Here is a 13903-nt window from a genome sequence, read left to right on the forward strand (position 1 = left end):
GAGGAGGATGCATGGAGCAACGAGTTAGTTGATGTTTTTTTGCGAAACACATTTGAGTGGATAAACCCACTGTCATCCACGCTCAGGGACACATCCAGAAAGTCAATGTTTTGTCTCCCATATTTGTATGTCAATCTGATATTATAGATATTATCATTCAGATTAGACATAAAGATAGACAGCTCATCTGGAGTCCCATGCCACAAAAACAAAACGTCATCTATGAAACATCCCCACAATGATATCCTCTCAATCAGGGGTACCGGGTCGATCATGAAGATCCTCCTCTCCCACAACCCCAGGAAAAGGTTGGCATATGAGGGCGCACAAGCCGCCCCCATTGCCGTTCCCTGGAGTTGCAGGTAGAGGAGGTCCTTGAATAAAAAGAAGTTATGAGTAAGTGCATACTGTAATAAGTCCAGTATCAACTTACATAGGTCTGGATCCAGGTCCGTCATCGAGATAAAAATTCGTACCGCTTCCATGCCATCGGTGTGTCGAATGGATGTATACAGGGATTCAATGTCACATGTGACTATTAGGGTAGACTCGTCCAGCTGTATTCCATCAAGTCACTTGAGGACATCTGTCGTATCCTTAAGATGTGAGGGGAGGGATTCCACAATCAGTTTCAAATAGTAGTCAATATACCTGCAAATCGGTTCAGTTAGAGAGTTATTACCAGACACAATCGGTCTCCCAGGGGGATTATCTAACTGTTTATGAACCTTAGATAGGAGGTAAAGGGTCGCAATCATGGGATGGGTTGGTAATAAACTTTCCACTTGTTTCCTGCTTAAAACCCCATTCGTACAAGCCTCATCCAGGATACAAAAAAGATCCTCCTTGTATTTAGTTAATGGATTAAAAGTTAGGCGTTTGTAGCACACGCCATCTTTTAATTGTCGCAATGCCTCCTTCTCATAAAGGGACCTGGGCCAAAGGACTAGTGTTGCTCACGAATATTCGCAATTCGAATATTATTCGCGAATATCGCATATTCGCGAATTTGCGAATTTCGCGAATATAGCGCTATATATTCGTAATTACGAATATTCGTTTTTTTGTTTTGTTTTTTCACAGTACACATCACAGTGATCACCCCTCTCTGCTTCCAGCTTGTGTGGTGTAAAGAAGGCTGTAATACTACTGTGTGAGACTGGCGTGTGCGAAAATTCGCATATGTGAAAATTAGCATATGCAAATTTTCGCATATGAAAATTTTCGCGTATGTTAATTTTGTATATGCTAATATTCACATATGTTAATTTTCACATACGCGAATTTGCGCATATGCGAAAATAAAACGAGAATATAACGAATATGCGAATGGTCGCGAATATATGACGAATATTCGTCCATATATTCGCGAATATTCGCGAATTCGAATATGGCCTATGCCGCTCAACACTACAAAGGACAACATTTCCCCCTTTATCTGAGGGTTTAATGACAATGTCGTCCATTCTGCCCAGGTCCCTTAATGCTTTACGTTGTTTGAACGTCAAATTGTCATGTGCTTTTGTAAAAGGGATTTTTTCAAACTCCGCTGAAACTAATTGTACAAAGATGTCTATATTAGGATACGGAGACAATTGGGGGAATGATTTGGATGGTAATAGTAAGTTTTTTGGGAACTTACCTGTAGCTGTGTCATCCTGTTCTTCCAAAAGTGAATTAAGTGCATCAATTGCTTCGATCTCATCAGAGGTGTGAAGTTGGGCTCCCATTTGGGATGAATGAAATATCTTTTTAAACGCTTTCTCGCGAACAGATGTAGGTCCTTTACTGCTGTAAAGCAATCAAAGGAGGATGCCGGTGAAAAGGTTAAACCTAAGGATAAGACCTCTTCCTGTTCTTTAGTAAGTACAGTTTGAGACAAATTAATTACCTTCCGATTATGGGTGGTACTTCTGGTCCTTGCCCCATCGCTGCGTGTGTCTGTTGTACGTGATCTGTTCCGCTGGTAATTTCTCCTGGTATCCCGTCTAGGGCTCCTATCAGTGGTTCTGGAGGAGGTGGTGGATTCTGTTCCAGTCGATCTCACTGATGAGACGGAAGGAGAGCGTACACGTCGTTCGGCACTAGATTGTTTCCATTTATACATCCTGTTGTTGACAGCATCATTCAAATCTCTCTGGAATTTTTTGGATTTAGTTAATTTAATCTGCTTCTCCCACATCTTGGCCGTTTCTTCTAACTCTTGTTTGAAAGTAACAAATTCTTCGCTAGAAACCATTTTTTTAATATCACTCTCAACCTTTTCGATCTGTGTGCTCAATTCCATCAAGGTCTTGGTATTATACTCCATGATGGTAGTCATAAATATTTTGGAACAGGTATTGCAGGCCTCTTCCCATTTTTTTACACATTCCTCATTGTCAAGACTGAAAGAAGGATAAGTCTGAACTCTCAAGCCCCTCGGGATCAAAGATTTGGTCACATAATTATCCAACGATGCCCGATTCCACCATACCTTCATCTGACGGTGGAGGAGATTACGCAGGGAAAACTTAAGTTCCCTTAAATTGCACTGGTCTGCTCCTAAACTGTCCATTGTCGTTCCGGAGAATAAAAGATTAGCTTGCTCCAACCAGGAGACTTCTCTGGCCCGAAAATCCATAACAGGATAATCCTTCTGAAAAAATACAGGAAAAAATATATAATAACCAAAAAAGAGGGGCACAAAATACTGACCTATGGTCCAACCTTGTCTCTGGTATACAGAGAAATACAAGTAATACCCAAGAAAATTACACAGAGACATAAAATAGTGAAAAAGTATATATAGTCTTTATTATTAGTGACTGATTTTTAAAAACAGAATTTAAAAGGAACGACAATGGACAGACTACTGAGGCGTCCACCGTCAGATGAAAGTATGGTGGAATCGGGCATCGTTGGATAATTATGTGACCAAATCTTTGATCCCGAGGGGCTTGAGAGTTCAGACTTATCCTTCTTTCAGTCTTGACAATGAGGAATGTGTAAAAAAAATGGGAAGAGGCCTGCAATACCTGTTCCAAAATATTTATGACTACCATCATGGAGTATAATACCAAGACCTTGATGGAATTGAGCACACAGATCGAAAAGGTTGAGAGTGATATTAAAAAAATGGTTTCTATCGAAGAATTTGTTGCTTTCAAAAAAGAGTTAGAAGAAACGGCCAAGATGTGGGAGAAGCAGATTAAATTAACTAAATCCAAAAAATTCCAGAGAGATTTGAATGATGCTGTCAACAACAGGATGTATAAATGGAAACAATCTAGTGCAGAACGACGTGTACGCTCTCCTTCCGTCTCATCAGTGAGGTCGACTGGAACAGAATCCACCACCTCCTCCAGAACCACTGATAGGAGCCCTAGACGGGATACCAGGAGAAATTACCAGCGGAACAGATCACGTACAACAGACACATGCAGCGATGGGGCAAGGACCAGAAGTACCACCCATAATCGGAAGGTAATTAATTTGTCTCAAACTGTACTTACTAAAGAACAGGAAGAGGTCTTATCCTTAGGTTTAACCTTTTCACCGGCATCCTCCTTTGATTGCTTTACAGCAGTAAAGGACCTACATCTGTTCGCGAGAAAGCTGATGTTTAAAAAGATATTTCATTCATCCCAAATGGGAGCCCAACTTCACACCTCTGATGAGATCGAAGCAATTGATGCACTTAATTCACTTTTGGAAGAACAGGATGACACAGCTACAGGTAAGTTCCCAAAAAACTTACTATTACCATCCAAATCATTCCCCCAATTGTCTCTGTATCCTAATATAGACATCTTTGTACAATTAGTTTCAGCGGAGTTTGAAAAAAATCCCTTTTACAAAAGCACATGACAATTTGACGTTCAAACAACGTAAAGCATTAAGGGACCTGGGCAGAATGGACGACATTGTCATTAAACCCTCAGATAAAGGGGGAAATGTCGTCCTTTGGCCCAGGTCCCTTTATGAGAAGGAGGCATTGCGACAATTAAAAGATGGCGTGTGCTACAAACGCCTAACTTTTAATCCATTAACTAAATACAAGGAGGATCTTTTTTGTATCCTGGATGAGGCTTGTACGAATGGGGTTTTAAGCAGGAAACAAGTGGAAAGTTTATTAACAACCCATCCCATGATTGCGACCCTTTACCTCCTATCTAAGGTTCATAAACAGTTAGATAATCCCCCTGGGAGACCGATTGTGTCTGGTAATAACTCTCTAACTGAACCGATTTGCAGGTATATTGACTACTATTTGAAACCGATTGTGGAATCCCTCCCCTCACATCTTAAGGATACGACAGATGTCCTCAAGCGACTTGATGGAATACAGCTGGACGAGTCTACCCTAATAGTCACATGTGACATTGAATCCCTGTATACATCCATTCGAGACACCGATGGCATGGAAGCGGTACGAATTTTTCTCTCGATGACGGACCTGGATCCAGACCTATGTAAGTTGATACTGGACTTATTACAGTATGCACTTACTCATAACTTCTTTTTATTCAAGGACCTCCTCTACCTGCAACTTCAGGGAACGGCAATGGGGGCGGCTTGTGGGCCCTCATATGCCAACCTTTTCCTGGGGTTGTGGGAGAGGAGGATCTTCATGATCGACTCGGTACCCCTGATTGAGAGGATATCATTGTGGGGATGTTTCATAGATGACGTTTTGTTTTTGTGGCATGGGACTCCAGATGAGCTGTCTATCTTTATGTCTAATCTGAATGATAATATCTATAATATCAGATTGACATACAAATATGGGAGACAAAACATTGACTTTCTGGATGTGTCCCTGAGCGTGGATGACAGTGGGTTTATCCACTCAAATGTGTTTCGCAAAAAAACATCAACTAACTCGTTGCTCCATGCATCCTCCTCCCATCCGAAGTCACTGATTTCCAATATTCCCATAGGTCAATTCCTCAGAATGAGGAGAATATGTTCTAATGAGGAGTTCTTCGAACAGCAAGCCAAGGACCTTAAAGACCGCTTCCAGGAACGTGGCTACAGAAGTGCCGACATCCAAAGGGGATATAACAGAGCAAAATCCACTTCAAGACCTACTCTTCTGATCCAGAGAAAGAAACAGAAATCAGACACACAGGTGAAGTACATATCCATGTACAACACTAGGTGGAGACAAGTACAGCGGGCACTTAGAAAACATTGGTCGGTGTTGACAATGGATCCGATTTTAAAATCATATCTGTCTAAACAACCTTCAATTACATATCGCCGAGCCAAGAACCTGAGAGATCTACTGGTGCATAGTCACCATAAAAGTAGACAGAGCACTGGCCTATTTGGCTCTAAGGGTCCAAAATGGGGCTGTAGGCCCTGCGGAGGATGCGTAGCATGCCCGAATGTAGAGAAAGTTGAAGAATTTTTTAATTCCTCTGGGGAAAAGAAGTTTACTATAACACACACCATCAATTGTTGCACATCTGGTGTAATTTATTACGCCACTTGCCCCTGCCACCTAATATATGTTGGTCTCACCTCTAGAGAACTGAGGAGAAGGGTACGTGAACATGTCTTGGGGATTGAGGCTGCAAGAGACATTGAAGATCTATCTACTTTGAAAACAATACCTCGTCATTTTCGAGAACATCATGGGTGTGACAGCAAACTCCTCAAGGTAAGAGGCATAGACAGGGTCTTGGTTGGCCCCAGGGGTGGTAACTGGCGCCAAATTCTTGCACAGAAGGAATCAAGGTGGATTTTCACCCTGAAAACTGTGACCCCGTATGGGCTCAATGAGCACAACAGCTTTGCGCCCTTTTTACGTACATGATTTACTTTGTTCCCATTCCCTGTCCTTTTTGCCCTTCTATTGGTATTGCCACTTGGTCCGGTTTTAATTTTTCTACTTTATTATGGTTTTAATTGATTTTAACTTGTTCTTTTGTAGTCATTATGTCATATTTTGTTTCTTCTTGTTTTTCCCCCCCCCTTTTTTTTTCTCTTATTTTTTTCTCTTTTTCCCTTGTTCTTATTTATTTTCCTTTGTTTTTCCTTTTGCTTGTCCCTGTCCTCCCCTGTTTTCTCCCTCTTGTTTTTCCCTCTCCCCTCTTTTCCCTACTACTTTTCTTTTTGTCCTTTTTTGCTTTAGGGCACCATAACCGGATCCGATGGAAGATACGAACTTATGAAATTATCCTTGCAGTAGTCCAGGAAATGGTTGTTTTTTATACATCAGCCAAAAAATTTTCTCACCAATACACGTATACAGTATATTTTTCACATTTCATATGAATATGTCAGTAGACGTATCCTCTATCACATTGTTTGAATATTATATATTCTTAAGTGAGTCCTTTGTGGCTCACATTAATTCATTGGCACATATTTATCTATATGTACCCTCTATCACTTTATATATTTTTACAGTGAGTCCTTGTAGTTCACATTAATGTGTTTGCACATATCGATCAACATTTATTCATATAGAGTTTTTTTCATGTATCTGTATATTCCACACTCATATTTCCACTTGCCACACATCTTTATATCTTCATATATATAGTTTTTATATATATTTTTTTTATATTTCCCATATTGTTATATTTGGCAGTCACTGTAATATATGCATTGCACCTATGTACAGCAATCTCGGCATGGCACTTTGGTTTTGCACACTTCACTTTTGCATGTCACTGTTTTCTCTCACGTTTTGCACACACTGCACTTTTATTTGATGTATGTTTTCCTAAGGATGTCTGCAATAGTGTTGCCAGCTTCGCTTCCCATATCTAAGATGGCCGTTGTGTGCTGTCTAAGTGTGTTACGCATGCGCGAGATTTCGCCGCGCATCCCACACCTATTCGCGAGTACGGAGCCGCGCTATGAGATTTCGGCGTGGTGACGCAGTGGACGCACTGCATCAACATCACGCCGAACATGCGCAGTGATCACTGTAATGGCGTTCGGACGCTGGTTCACACACGATTCTTCTCTCAGGTGCCCTCAATGTCTTTTATGGGTTGTCTATTCCTATTGGCTACATATGTATATAAATATCTACGTCCCTTTCATACCATATACTCCCTGAGGAAGCTTGTTGCGAAACAACGTTGTAGGGGTGGCGTTCTGTATTAGGGTAAGATGTCCGCTGTATGCCCTTGTGATGTGAGATGGGCGATTTATATTTGAGTCATATTTTCCAGGACCTTGGTGATTGCTGAACATTGGTGTATGGTTTAATCCCGGTTCCTGGGACTCTCTACTCTTTCACCCTTTTATCACTCTCATAATTGCATACTTTATTTTGTTCCGTGGTGCGGTCATATTTTTTCTCCCTGGGCATTGTGCAATACAGGATTTACATCTATATAGTTATCCTGAGTGTATATGTTTACATATGTTGGTATTTAATTGCTAGTATATTTCTGTACAGCCTATACCTTTTACATGTATATACACCCGGATGGGGGTCACTTCATTGTCTCCCATTTCTTATTGATGTTCTGTAGCCCAGTTTTGCTTCTGTCCCTCATCCAGACGCCTCAGTAGTCTGTCCATTGTCGTTCCTTTTAAATTCTGTTTTTAAAAATCAGTCACTAATAATAAAGACCATATATAATGTTTCACTATTTTATGTCTCTGTGTAATTTTCTTGGGTATTCCAACTAGGCTCTAGTAGCGAGTCTTCCAGCATTTCTAATTGTATTGTTGAGTATGTTGATTTCAGATTTGTTGCCTCTTTGGTGTCCCTTCCACATCACCCCCATTAGGGATGCAGTCAGTCTGGCACTGACTGAGCTTTTGGTCCTTATGACCACCTTTGTTAGTCCCTACGTAGCTATCTCCTCCAGGTTGCTGCTGTTCTTCTACCCTCTAACTCTCTACTCTCCTACCCCCTTCTCTTACTTCTAGGTATACATCACAGATTGCCTCTTCACCTCGGGCAGTGGTTACGCAGGCGGACCCCCGACGTGGTGGTAAGACTATTCACGCCTCTCTTTGCTTCACATGGCGGTCGACATTAAGGTAGCCTCATTTAATATCAAGGGTCTGAACACTCCAGAAAAACGCTCCCAAATCTTATACTCCCTTCATAAACAGAGAACACATATCCTGGCTTTACAGGAGACTCATTTTATGGAGAGACATATGCCACACTTTACCAATCGATACTACCCAACCTGGATTGATAGTGCTAACCCAATGGCTAAGACTAAGGGAGTTGCCCTCGCCTTCCACAAATCCCTACCTGTTATAATCCTAGACACAGAAATTGATCCTAATGCGCGCGATCTGTTCTTCTATTGTGAAATCTCAGGCCAGAAATTCACTATTGCCTCCATCTACACCCCCAACCAGGGACAAACCTCTTTCCTCTGCACTACACTTGAAGCTTTGTCCTCCTTTGCAGTAGGCCACATTGTCCTTTGTGGGGACTTTAACATTCCTTTACAACCACTCTCTGACACCTCTACGGGCCATTCGTACCTGTCTTATCGCCAACTACGCCTCATACGCCAAAAACGTACTTCTTTACAACTCAGCGACACCTGGCGTACCTTACACCCACAGGGCCGGGACTTTACGTTTTTTTCCCACCCTAGACAAATGTATAGCTGCATTGATTATACTTTCTGCTCTCACCACTTAATACCCTCTGTTAACTCAGCTACCATAAGTTCCATTACTTTTTCTGATCACGCCCCCACCTTCTTTTCCTTCCAACTACCCTCTCTCACCAAGCCTCATGCAACCTGGCGCCTGAATGAAGCCCTTCTACTAGACGCATTGTGTGCCCAAGAGCTTAAACTTATGATTGCTAACTTTCAGACTGATCATAAGAATGATGCAACCCCGCCTGTCGTCAAGTGGGAAGCCTTAAAATGTGTTTTACGAAGTGTCCTGGTCAAGCGTGGGGCTCGGTTGAAGAGAGAGAACTTGGCTAAACTTGCATCTCTTCACTCTGAACTCACTACACTAGAATCATTGTATAAACGGACCCTGCAGGAACAAACGTTTAGGGACCTGATCCGAGTCCGTCAAGAATTACTGTCCGTACTGAATTCAAAACACAGATGCTACAAACAACTAACGGGACGATACTTTTATGAATGGTGCAACAAGTCAGGTAAAGTCAGGTAAACTATTAGCGAGGTCCTCTCTTTTTGTCCCATCCATCAAAGACTCATCTGACAAGCTATCTCATCTGACTGATGATATACTGTCTGCCTTCAGACAATATTATTCTGATTTATACAACCTACTGCCACCCTCTGTCACATCCCCCTCACTAGCCCCACCCATCTCCCTGTAACAATGCCTATCCTCCACGGCTCTGCCCACTCTTCCACCGGAAACCATCTCTTCCCTGAAATCCCCGTTCTCTCCGGAGGAACTAGAGCTGGAGATATCTCATTTGCCAGCGGGCAAATCTCCTGGCCCAGATGGATATACGGCTGCATTCTATAAATCCCTCCAGACAGAACTCTCACCCTCGCTTCTAGTGGCCTTTAACCCTATTCCTGACTCATCGCCTTTACCCCCTTCCTTTCTAAGAGCCTTCATCACAATAATCCCTAAAGAGGGTAAGGACCTCACACTTTGCCAAAACTACCGCCCATCTCACTTTTAAATGGAGATGCCAAGCTCTTTGCGAAACTGATTGCTAATAGATTGGCTGTCCATATGGAGTCCTTGGTCCACCCAGATCAAGTTGGTTTTATCCGTGGAAGAGAGGCCAGAGACAACACACTGAGAGCGTTTTCCACCATCTATTACGCACGAATGAATGCTCAACCTCTCTTCCTATTATCCTTAGATGCTGAGAAGGCCTTCGACCGGGTGGACTGGGGCTTCTTGGATGCTACTCTGACCCAAATAGGCTTGGGTTCCATGATGAAGGCTCGAATTATGGCCCTCTATTCCAATCCCCAGGCACAGGTCCGTGTTAATGGTCAACTGTCCTCCCCGTACAGCATTTGCAATGGCATGAGACAAGATTGCCCCCTTACACCTCTCCTCTATGTCCTCTGCATGGAACACCTACTCAACGCGATCCGAGCATACCATAATATCAAGGGACTGCAGACCCCCTCGTGCCATTGCAAGTGCTCGGCGTTTGCTGACGACATCCTACTCTTCCTTTCTTCTCCCGTCACTACCCTCCCTTCTTTGTTATCCACAATACACACCTACTCCCAATACAGCAATTATAAGATAAATCCATCTAAAAGGGAAGCTCTTAATATCACCCTTCCAGCACATATCGTAACACAACTCCGCAACTCTTTTCCTTTCAAATGGTGTAATAGATCACTCACATACTTAGAAATACAGGTCCCCTCTAATCTAGCTGACACATACGCTCTCAACTACCCACCACTATTACAGCTCTTGAGATCCGACTTGGCTAGGTGGGAGCGCAGGGACTTTCCCTGGCTGGGTAGAATCAATGTACTAAAAATGAATGTCCTCGCCTACTTTACTTATTCTTTACTGTTCCAGCCCTTCTGCCCAAGTCCTTTTTCGGGGGACTCTCTGCACTCCTATCTGGCTTTGTATGGATCCATAGGCGCCCGAGACTAGCCCGCAAAATATTATGTAGACGTAAATCGGACGGAGGTTTAGGCCTTCCGGACTGCCTAGCTTACCATTTAGCCTCAGTCCTCACAAGAGTTCTACATTGCCATGCCCCTGCACCGGTAAAACTCCGGGTGACCCTGGAGCGAGATTCCAGCACTCTGGATCCTAAAACCTTCATGTGGCATCCCTCCACATCACATTCTTCCAATGTTCTATCTGACATGCCCCCTATACTAGCCACGATGGCCCAGACTAGATACGTCTACTTGTCTGCCACACGACTCTTCACCCCGGATGGCCCGTTGACACCGATGCTTGACAACCCGCTATTCCCCTCTACCTCAACTGCCTCCTCGTTCCTGGGCCTTGCCAAACACAACGCGCCTCCCTTTTCCAGCATCCTGACGCAAAATGATATACGCTCTTTGGAGGATTTGCTAGGCACTACTACCCCCACTTTTATACATTCCTTCCAATACGCTCAACTGAGACATTTCTACTCGAAGCATCACCACAAGCTACAGCTCCATCGTCCTCTATTCCCATTTGAGAGGTTATGTTCTTCTGGCTCCCGGTCATTCCACCCGATTAGTTCTATCTATTCTCTCATCCTTGATGAGCTTAATAATGACCCTCTACCCTACAGAAGGGGATGGGAGAGAGAGTTGGGGACTGACTTCTCGGATGAGGAATGGCAAACTGCCCTCCGTCACTGTCACAAAACTTCCACCTCTTGTAAGGCCCAGGAGACTAATTATAAAATCCTGACCAGGTGGTATCGGGTACCGGCTCTGTTGTCTAAATTTTACCTGGGATTCCCGACATTTGCTGGAGATGTGGAGAAGCGGGCAGAACCATGACTAATATATGGCTTAATTGTCCAAAGCTTGGTCCTTTTTGGACGCAAGTGCTAGACGTGATCTACCAACTGACGTCAATCAGATTGGACATGGAGCCGGGACCCCTACTACTTTCCATTCTCCATCCCTGTCTTCCAAGATGGCCTGCAGGCTTAGCTAGATTCATGTTACTAGCAGCCAGAACAGTCATCCCTAGATTATGGAAATCCACATCCCCACCCTCATTTTCATCATGGATGCAAGAGCTCTCCTGCCAACATAGGATGGAGGAGCTAATAGCGGATTCTAGACGACTGTTAGATAAACATCACCTAATCTGGGGCCCGTGGACCACTTTCATGTCCTCCCCTGAATACAGATCAATAAATTTGGGGCCCTCGGACCCCCCTGGTTGATTACCGTTGACGGAGTGTTCATGCCCTTCTCTCCCATTTCATGGTGACTGCCTGGTGTCGACACGCCATGTTAAGGGGTCTAGCCTGTGTGCCCTGTCGTGAGGTAAGCCTTCTTCTCTCTGCACTCCTCTCCCTTCTTTCTTTTCCCCTTTTTCCTTACCTTTCTTCTACCTTTACCCTCCGACTTTATGCTTGGCTCCGCCACAATTATACAGCTGGGACCCCGTAGGTGTGGCCCTCTGTCACCCTTGAATCGGAATTCCCATTGCCTGTGTATGCTCTAGTTGTTATTTATACACTTGTTCTTTACTTATTTTATGTACATGATCATACGCATGCACTCAAGTATGTTTGTATATTTCTTGGAAAACTTTTAATAAATTTCTACTTTGGAAAAAAAAATAATTTAAGTTTATGGGTACCACATTATGGCTATGCTAAACATGGCATGGTCCAGAGCTGCAGTCTGCCCAATAGGTGCATAAGCCTTTTTTTTACATCATTTTGTGTGGAATCGAATTTAATTTAAAGTTAATACAAAAAAAAACGAATAAACTGCCAATACAAACCAAATAATTGCTTCAATTTACTTATCTATACAGACAATAATATTTAGGATTTTATTTCTTTAAACAGATAAACCAATCATTTGCATTGATACTGTCATTTTTTTATATTCTCCTTGTTAAAAGAGGAAAAGTCTAACTGTAAATATTTGGATAAATAAGCATTTCTAAATGAGTTTATTTATTTTTAAACATACAGGAACATATATAGTCCATTGAAATATTCAAAAGAGTATACTTATACAACCAAAGGAGCAATAAAATGAAAGCATCCTGTGCTGTTTCAAGAAATTAATAAATCCCAGTTACTGAGATGTTGAATATTAAATATTATATAAACGTGTACTTCCAAGTAAAAAAAGGCATTTCCCAGAACTCTATTTTGGTTTCCAAATCAATCTTTGCTGGATTTATATATAGTAGTTACTTAAGAGGACACACCTATCGCTAAAAAAAAATAATGTTTCTTTTGTGCATGGTGCTAGTTAAATTGACCCTTTTGATGTATGACCTTTTCTAAATATATGTATATGTGAAAGTCATCTGGTCCTTTAAGCTGGAGTGCTTACTTATTCTTTTACAACCCGGCAGAGAATAAAACTAATAAGTATTTCTACTTCTTTAAAGATTGATTTATTATCATTCAAAAAAAACACACACTTTTTCATTTGGAAAGCCATTTGCTCCGTTTTGATTGCATATAAACAGCAGCTGAGGGTTAGTCTGGACCTTAACTCTCATTATTGCTTGCAGTCGAGTCCTGGGATTCTTAAGTCTATACTGATTACCAACAAATGCACCTTTAAGATTAGCAGAAATAGTCTAGGGAGTAATGGAGTCAAGGTAATCTGAGGCAATCCGGTGACGCCTCAGGTAATAAAATAAAGCATGACAATCAAAATTGTCTTTGTTGATATTATTTTAGCCAATATGGTAAGCATCACCATCACAACAAGATATTAGTACCAAAAATGTCTATAAATACAGACAATGTTTCAGGTTATGTTGTCTTTTCTCACTAACCAAATTATTGAAAATGAATTGGTTTCCTTTAAGACTGTGTTACTGACTTAAAAACTCCATCTTTTATTTATGATGTGAAGGCCGCCATGGAATTCAGTTGCCTTTTGTGAATGGACCTTTGTACAGGCTGCTATAATTTAGAAAGAAAAGTAGAAATCATCAAAGTGAAGCTAATCATTAGTTCTAGGAAATTGAAATCTACTAATGCTGACTATTTAACCTACACATAGGGGGACCATTTGTGGAAACTGTTCCACAAGCAGCATAGTTAAAAAAAAAATAATAATTCAGTGGGAATCCAACAACCAATCAGTTTTTAGCTGTCAGCACATCCTTGATAATAAAAGTAAATATTTCAAAGGCAAATGTGTTATTATCGAAAATTTTGAAATGTATTTGTTGAATAGCTTTTGCAAATGCCCATTGGTTTATACATAATTAAGTAATGTTAGGTGTTTCAATATAAGAGACGTATATTAAATATTTTTGTATTTAGGTGATCATT

This window comes from Hyla sarda, chromosome 2 (assembly GCF_029499605.1).
Source record: "Hyla sarda isolate aHylSar1 chromosome 2, aHylSar1.hap1, whole genome shotgun sequence".
Lineage (NCBI taxonomy): Eukaryota > Metazoa > Chordata > Amphibia > Anura > Hylidae > Hyla > Hyla sarda.